The sequence below is a fragment of the Dinoponera quadriceps genome, unplaced genomic scaffold, assembly GCF_001313825.1.
Source record: "Dinoponera quadriceps isolate SergipeBrazil2010 unplaced genomic scaffold, ASM131382v1 scaffold424, whole genome shotgun sequence".
In the NCBI taxonomy this organism is placed as follows: Eukaryota; Metazoa; Arthropoda; class Insecta; order Hymenoptera; family Formicidae; genus Dinoponera; species Dinoponera quadriceps.
Window position 1 is genome coordinate 25,674 of NW_014554557.1, and position 9,343 is coordinate 35,016.

The window sequence follows — 9,343 nt, forward strand, 5'->3', positions numbered from 1 at the left end:
GTGCAAAGGGTTAATAATGAAGCGATCGCTCGAGGTCGATTATTGAAAGGAGCGGATCCGCGACATCGACGGATTCCGTTTTGTCGTCACACGTTCGCGCGCGCCTGAACTTTGCTCTAGAAAACTATAAACAGAGTTGGAGGGATCAAGGCTGATCTCTCCCTCTATGCGCGCGCGTCGACTTCTAACCGCGCAGTGTTTACAGTTAAGCGCAGGTAGCTGTGCAAATCTTGGCTTATCAGACACGTTTTAGTGTACAACGAAATTAACATTTCAATCATCGCCGCCACGCGCCGCGGTGCGCGGAATAGTACGACTATAAATGAAAACTTACGTAGACTGACCCAACTGCGCGCTGTTTTTCGTGTACTTTCGAGTAAAACAGCATGTCGCGTAACGAACAAAACAAAATGTATCTGGCTCGCAAGCGCTTCTTCGGGCGATTCTTAACCCTTTCAGGACGGGATTTTGTAAAGAAAACTTTTTATTCGAAATGATGATTTTATTGTACTAAAAATCGACATCGACACTCGGCAGCTCTCGACCGTTCGGCATTGCGCGTAGTTGTGAACAATTTTAACTGAGACCCGAGTTTTATCTCCAGCATCTCCGTAATCTTTAATAATAGCGTGTATTCTTCGTTAAATATACAAACTGCTGAGAGAAGCAGACAGCAATTTCAATTATTTTCGATGCTGAAAAAACAGCAAATTTTTCGACCCGACGAAATAGTTACCCCTCCCGCCCATAATTTTTTTAAAGGGAAACATAAATCCTCAATGAACATCTACTCGTTTGGTACGCGCGTCCCGCAGCATTTCGAGAGGATCTCCACGTTAGCACGCGTCTACTGCACCGTACATCACGTTAATTAAATGGAACGAAAATCGACGCGGCTCCGTCTTGTGGAAACAAGATTGCGTTATCGCATTATTCAGCCGATTAAAATCGATCGGTCGACGTTTGTTGCCCCAATAATTCAAAGAACCAAAGCGGATCCAAGGTCGACGAGCGCGCGCGGCGCGTTTGTTTAAACGAACGAACAATACGACTCGCATTGATTTCCAACGGCAATTCTTCAAGGCTAATCGAAAGAACGCGCTGATATCGCGTACGCGTATCTCGAAGACGCGACGCTCCTCTCGTTCTCTATTCACGCGATAGAGGCTTTTTTTTTCGACTCTCGTGTAACAATGGTCAGGCAAAATAATTTGGCTCATATATTTCTACCCAGTGATAATCCTACCCAATAAATAATTTGAAAGTCGATCGCTTATTTCGCTCGGAATTTTTCTTTTATAATGCTAAACACAGCGCTGCCATCCAGTCATCGGAACAAAAAAGTGAGATAGTGATTGCTTTTTGCAAAAAAGGTGACAAAAAAGACCTCTCAGGTATCAAAATAGTGACCGAAGGATATTTTCTGCCAAATTCTAAGAGCAACTAAAGCCACTGAAGCAAAAAAATGATATTCTTATCTTTCCAGGTTTATCTTTAGATAATGTAAAGTTGAAAATGAAGTGAAAGTTTGAAAATGTATAACAAAAGATGTATAACGAAAGACTAAGGACATGAATGCGATATTAATATGGATGCTGAGATACGAGCCGATATCTAGCGAACAGCAATCGGCAACAGACGAGACGGCAAAAAATATATTACAGAACGCCTATATATCTTACACATCGACAAATTTAACGGCAGTTTGGGGAAAAAAGTGGCTATAAGACCTACGTTGAGTGACTTGTTGAAAAAAAAACAATGGCAAAAGGTGACTTACGTGACTGGATGGCAGCGCTGTGAACATTCAAAATTTTGTTTTTAATTCTCTGGTCAGATGGGAAAAAAGTCTCGGATCCTTGACACTTTCGTCGTATCTTCGGATTCTAGGATCCACAGTCGTTAAACGTTATAGAACCGTTCCAGTATATCTGGAAAAGAGAGAGAGAGAGAGAGAGAGGAAGAGAGACGATTCTTGGTCCGAGTCGACCGTTATTTTTAGACGTCATTGACATTTGCACGTAGACACGTTTGGCCAGCCGTGTACGCACCGCGTGACGGGATCGAGCTCCTTCGTAAATGGTCGTCTCGATCGTCGGGGATTCGTCGCGATAGGGCCCGAGATGGCTCGAGGTAATTTCGGAGATTTTTCCAAACTCGCCGAGCCGAGAGATCTCGCGCTGTGTTTTACCGGCGAGCGTTCGGCCAGGAGGCGCGACGTAGGCGTTCAAACGCCGCGACCTTACTTTCGATCGATCCCATCACTACTTTCGCGCCCTCTCGGTCGCGCACATTTTCGCTGCTCTTCGCCCACGCGTACCCTTCAGAGTACGCTCCTACGGTCGATCGGGCCATAATAATCAGGCGGGGAATGTAAACGTGGCTTCTCATTGTTCGGGTGCGCGAGGTGTTTTCGCGATATTTTTGGTGCTCCGCCGTGCGACGGGGGGTCGAAAGAGGTGAAAAAAGGCGCGGGTGCATCGTGTTTTGTGAATACGGTCTCGTCCCGCTCACTCTCGGCCTCGCGCACTCGACGCGTAATTTACTGAAAAGTATGGACGGTTAGAGGCTGGCAAGTTTACGATCGCAACTTTTGGCAAGAACCGAGCCTTATATCTGTCCGCGAAAATACCGATGCGTCCTTTCGGAGACACGTACGCGAGGATCCAGGACTCACGAACGTGCAGCTTCGATATTTCTGAATATTAACCGAAGAATCATTCATCGTGACGTGGCGATATTATTACCGTTCGTAGCGTTAGAAATGAAGCAATATTCAAACATGTACGCGCATCTTCACTCCACAAATGTCAATCAATTGCGCATTGATGAGAGAGACAGACATTTTGAAAACATTTTACAACAGTATGTGTCTAGTCATTTATTTATAAAACACGATTTGATGAATAAATATTTTTTTTCAACTAAGATTGCGGCAACTACATCTCAGAAATTCAATGTTTGAGGACATATTTACTAAGACCTTTTTACTTATTCTTTTTTATGTAGAATCTATCCTGTGAGTTTGTCGGTGGAGTTCAATTTCACCTTGTATTTATATGGTCCATTTTACTCTCGAAGAAGAAAAAGAAAGAAATGGGGAAATTTCGAGCCGCAAATTTTTGTCGACCAACCGTCGATTGTTTCGATCGTTGCCGCTATAAAACTGACGATGTGGGAGGCGTTATAGCGACACGCGAGCGAAAAGCGAAGACACGAGTATAATCTACTTTCACCGAGACATTACGATCACGCGGATTTCCGACAGCGAGAGTTGTCCGCGTCTCGCCGATGTACCGATTACTTTGCACCTCCAAGAATAAACTTTCCTTCTTTTCCCTACGAAAAACGTGCACATCATCATTTCTTCCCGCCACTTTCATTTTTGATATTGTGCGTCTCGGTAATTGGATATCGACGCACTCGATTAACGTCACCATTTTATTTCCTAATTAAATTCTTTTTAGAATTAAACAAAAATGTGACCTAATATTTTTAATATCGAATATAGTTTTAAAGTTTCGGGAGAGAAACCTAATTTTTCCCAATTTTTTCTCAGGTTTCTTTTTGCTTTCTTATCTTCTTTATGGAGAAAAGTAAATGCGGCAGGTTTTAACCGAACACGCATGAATTTTTCTTAACGAATTTTCGTATTCTCGGGACGGATCACCGCGATCGTTCGCAATGTCCGCGAGAATCGAAACGATAATATCGCGATAAAAGCTCCGTTCTTTATCCACGATCTGCGAACTCGTAAATTTTCCCGCGCATATTCCAACGGATCGGCCGACAGGTTGCGAATCTGAAGAAGCAAAGAAGAAAATCTCGAATAACAACGCGTGGAACCCTAATCGATCGGCGCCCTTGACACGTGCTCCGGTTACTCGTGGCGGAGTCAATGCCAGAATAATTACACGCGGGAATCTACAGTGGCGAAACGACTCGGAACGAACCGCTCGCTTAACCTTATTAAACATCGTCAAACGTACGTATACACATGCCAATTATACACGCGTACAATCGACCGTCCTACTTACTTTATCTCTATTCGGTGGGAAAACGATAAAAATACAAGTGTGTAGTTTCCTCGAAAACTGGCCTTCCATCTACATCATACTACTGTCTTCCGTCGACGATTTTCCCATCTTATTTCTCAATATCGTTCCAATGATTATTTTCGACATTCACAATGATGATGATACAATAAAAAAAAATTGTTTAATGGAAATCGGGAGAGGGCACAAAAACGGTTTCGCTGACCCTCCTCTCTTTTGGTTTGAATATGGGCAAACAAACGTTTTGGTTGTGAGAATGAAAATCAGGTTCTCTCAAACAAATAAAGAAAAAATGAAAAAGGTTTGGTTTCAGAGAATCAAATTTCGATTCTCGCAACTGAAACACTCGCTTATCCATATCCAAATTTGATTTGAGTCAACTAAATGGGCTTACCAGTGCGTGTGATCTCTCTTCCGATATTACATGCTTGTTCAAATATTAGTGAAACGATATAAAGATCGCCATTGGCGATTATAGGATGCGACGCCGGCTCGGAAAGGCGCGTATTTGTGCCGATAAACGTTACTTACGCGTATCCTACATAGAAACGGTATCCTAGCTAGAGGCCTTTGGCACGTGCCGTGCTCCCTCGCGCCAGCTCAGTGCTGAGATAATTACAATGTTCCGCGTCGTTCACGGACGATCGGGGAAGCGGCGGCCGCGACTCGCCCACGTGCTGGTACGCGTCGTGAAACTCGAAAGCGGCCGTTCACGTGGGCCACGTGGTGGATAACGTCTCACGCTTTCACAACGTGGCCGCCCTGTTCGTTCCGCGTCGACGTGGGTCATCGCCCTCCGCGTCGTCGTATGCAGGTTGTGTAACGCGAACCCAAACAATATGTAGGTCGCGCCTATTCCTCCCGCTTTTGCCGCGCCGGATTACGTCAACGATTTCGGAGCGCTCCGTTGTTCGAGAAAAAAAGAAACGCGTCGCCAACCGGGACGGTCCTTCTCTCTTTTATGATCGCGACTTTGCTCAATTGGACGCTTCCTGTTCGTGTTCTAATTCTTCTTCGCTCTTAAAATGCGAGAGAAAAAAAAGACTTCGCGACGACGATACCGACCGGTGCAGTGATCAGGGTGAAATGCGACCGTTATCGCGGATGTAACGAAACTTTTTGCAATGACGAACCAATATTGAAGATAAGATATCAGGCCCGGTGTTAGCCAGGCGCGTTCGTGCGAGGGGATAATAAGCGAATATCGGGTAGCAAAAGTTACCCCGTTCTTAACGTGGTTACAACGCGCTACGTGCGATCTCATTAGCCGCTAATTGAACCATTCTCCAGCGCCAACGCTCTAGATCGCGTTATCTGCTTCACGGATGCGTATCGCGCATTTTCGATAGACGCGATGAAATCCACACGCGCTCGGCACATTGATACAAATAACGTTGGAAGATAAACGGCTGACCTTGTCGAGCGAAGAATCGATAAGAGTTGTAATTCACATATCGCGTAACCTTGGGCCGTGTGCGCTACTCGTGCAACCTTGAGTCGAATAACACCGAATGATAATTCCTCCGAGCGATCTCTCGCGATTAATTTGGAATCAGTTCGCCGCGAATTGCGTTAAGCAGCATCCGAATTGCGCGAACTCTAATCGATTCGCGATCGAAATCGCACGACCGGGATGAAAGCACTCGGCAGCGAAATAATAACGAAATAGCAGATCGCACGGTGATAATGCAATAATTATATGCAATGAGAACAGAGCGGTGAACTGTCGGAGCGATACTTGGAATTCTCAGAATGGGATGTTATTGCGTTTCGCAATGTTGACGCGCATGTGACGAATGTTGCGTATACGCAGCCTTCGTGAAGTTCTCCTTCGTGAAAATAAGTTGCGCACATTGAAGAGAGGATCTGGCAACAATTGTAGAGATTTGGTTAGTCTCAACTTAAATCGTTCGGTTACTGCGATCAAATCATTTAGTACCATATACTGTATATACATGGTAAAAAAATGTTTTACTCGTGTTAAAATCGGTTCTTGTTAAAATATTCGCTTGTTAAATTTTTAACAGCCGTGTGCTAATTTAACATATTCTCAATATTTTTCGTTGAGTCACACTTGCAAGATAACACTAGCTATTTAAACAACATATTTTATACTTCGCGTCGATTAACATATTATGGATATTAATTTTGTATTAATTTTCGATATATAATATTAGTTTTCAACATGTTCAACTTGTATAAAATTAACATAAAAATTGGTGCGTTTGGGAAATGTGAAATGTGTTCAATTTAATAAAAATCTTTTTATTGTGTAGTATATGATACTACAATACAGTATATGATACAGGAGAAGGTGCTATTATGACTTCTCATTTACACTTTGTACAATAACATTGTTAATAATCAATATTTTAAGCCGAAAATTTCACGATTACACCCGTCAAAGTATCGTTCAATCGATTCTCGATCCAAAGTTAGGAAATATTTGTTACTTAGGACGTTACTTACCAAAATGTGGCGATACCGCATAATGAGTCGAAAAGGAACAAAAGTAGTAATGTGGCTCCTCCACTGAGATCAATTGAAAATTTAGTTTCGTTTAAGAAAACACTTGTGTTTTGTTTCAAATTTCTATAGTTATTCAAAATAAACTCTTAGAAGGGTACGCAACTGGTTTCTCGCAAGGAAGAACTTCAGTGTACGCACCTGCTATGGTAACTACGCATAGAAGCTCGCTATATCTGCTACTTTGCGCGTCGAATAAGCCCGAGGACGCGCTCGCGAGTCGTTCTGCTTATTATTTTATCTACGGAGCGAGCTGGTTCTCGCGCAAAACTCGTTGTAAACGTTGATGCAACCGCGCGCGAACCGTGGGTCGTGCAAAGAGCGCGCTTTCCCCGAGATATTTCTACGCCGATTAAGAGCATCCCCCGACGTTGAAATCCAGGAAGATGAAGAGATCAGCGAGAGTTTCGCGAGCTGCGCTCTTTCTTCCGCCGATCGTCGGGTCAACGGGTCACCCACGCCTCGACTATTCGGACCCCGTCGTAATAGGGGACTCGAAAAAAATGCTCGAGAGTTATGTCGACGACGTGCTAAAATTTTATATCGGAAATCTTACGCTTTTTTGTTCCTTTGGGTTTTTCGTTCCACAAAGTATGAAAAAAATTCACTTTTTCGCGATAGAATTAAACCGGAGATTAAATCCTTCGCGGTGAATCTTATAACAGTCTCGTGCATTTAGCATCGCGTAAAAGTTTATCTCAATTCGGCATTAAGTAAACAATAAAATGTCCTATATACGTTGTTAAAAGCAACTGAAATTTAATCTTACCCAAATGCGATGAAACGATGTAATCGAGATCGATGACGTGGTGCAACGTGCCGTTCTCGTTGTTGCAACCAGGAAACAAAACGAGCCAAAGTGGAATTGAAAATTTCCTGCGATCGTGACTGCTGCGAATATGCCAATTACGAACGAGGAAAGGGCAAAGAGCCGGCTGATCCCCCGAGATACAACCGAAATATAAATCGTACCGCGCGCGCGCGCTAAAAGGTCGAAGGATTAGAGTAGGCGAGCCCAGCTATAATTAATACTCGAATTAAATGAAATCTCCGATTTGATATTTGGTAATTTGCGAAAATATTTATCTCTTCTCCCCTTCTTATTCTCTGTCTTTTATTTTTTAACCAAAAAAGGATATCCATTAATTGGGTTTATAAGAGTCTAAACACGGACATTCGATTTTAATGTTAACACAGTACAGTTAATATTAGTTAATATTAATATTTGTGGGAAGATACCTGTTAGTCTTGTATTAAACGTACGTCCAAATTTTTCGTTCGACAATCATACGCGGAAAATCTGCTTTACACGCTAAACTGATCTTTTTACATCGTAGAGTAACTAGAAAATTTGATTTCTAATTATAGTAAGTGTTGCAAATACTGCCTTTATCGGAACTCGAACCTGTATTAATTCGGCCACCGAAGCATCGACAGTATTTATTTTATATTTTATTTTCACATTTATATTTACTTTATAAATACTTCGATGTGAACTTCATGGTCCTTTCTCTTTTTTTTTTTTTAATAAATAAACGTGAACGACAGTGTGTATGTGTGAGCGGTGAGAGCTAAAACACAGTATTCAAAAAACGGAGCTGCGAGAGATGCAACGAGCGTGCACTTTCTCTCTAGTAAAAGTAAAAGTTGCTGCTATCGCTGGCGACGAATGCGATCCAGCAACGAGTTCAGCATCGTGATCGCTTTACTCCTCTTTCGGGAGGCTTTAACTTTCCCTCGCGTTTGACTGTAATAGACTGTAATATGATAAATTATTTCACGAAGAACAATACATTAATCGCGCTGACCTTTGTGACGTCGACGGTAACCCCTTTTATCGACATTTTCAGGCACATTGCCCATTTATCACACGGCAAATCTGCCCACGTATCTGCCCGCGGATGTAGCCGAATAAGCGCTTAGAGTTTCAACGTTTCCGTAGTGTAGTGGTTATCACGTGTGCTTCACACGCACAAGGTCCCCGGTTCGATCCCGGGCGGAAACATTTCTTTTTGAGGTCTAAATTTTTACTCGTGTCCGCAAAAATTTAGACCTCAAAAAGAACTGTTTCCGCCCGGGATCGAACCGGGGACCTTGTGCGTGTGAAGCACACGTGATAACCACTACACTACGGAAACGTTGAAACTCGTACCGTTACTTTAAGTAGACAAGCCCGCAAGTGAGTATAAAAATACATAACACTCGGATGTAAATTTCACACGATGCGTGTCACGTACGGAAATTACGTGAATTTGCAAATTTTCTTCATCACTTTCCATAAATCGAAGTCCCACCGGGGTCTGCTCGAATTTAACATGTTTACCACTACTACATGAACGTCACACATTCGTGACAGCGATATTTTTTCACTCTGTATCCACATAAACAAATTAATTATTTATTTATTATTTATTTATTGTTATATAAAAACATGCAGGCTGGCTTGTAGCGAGTGGATTTTTAGATGAGCGATGGTGTTAAAGTATACCGACGAGTTTCGTGGTTAGTCATCGCTCCCGTAAAAATAAGATTCCATGGAAAAAATTTTGCGCGAGGACAAAGGTGGAAGGTGGGCTTAGGAAACGGTGATCTTTGTGTACACGAGAGATCTCCGCGCACATGTGGTGCGAGAGAGCGACGGATCGCGCCAGGGTAGGGCAGGTCGAGCCGTCTCAAGGCCGGTTAGGCACAAGGGCAGCTTCAGTCTAGTGTGAACTCGACCGCGCCCTTCGAGGTCGTGCCATCCCATTCTCGCACACGCA

At 43.0% G+C, this 9,343-nt stretch overlaps 2 non-coding genes across 2 annotated transcripts; one reads left to right on the plus strand and one right to left on the minus strand.

The window, feature by feature from the left end:
- Positions 1–8,513: 8,513 nt before the first annotated feature.
- Positions 8,514–8,586, plus strand: Trnav-cac. The gene has a single exon. It is a non-coding gene; the product is annotated as a tRNA-Val (tRNA).
- Positions 8,587–8,646: 60 nt separating this feature from the next.
- Trnav-cac lies at positions 8,647–8,719 on the minus strand. The gene has a single exon. It is a non-coding gene; the product is annotated as a tRNA-Val (tRNA).
- Between the last annotated feature and the right edge of the window lie 624 nt (positions 8,720–9,343).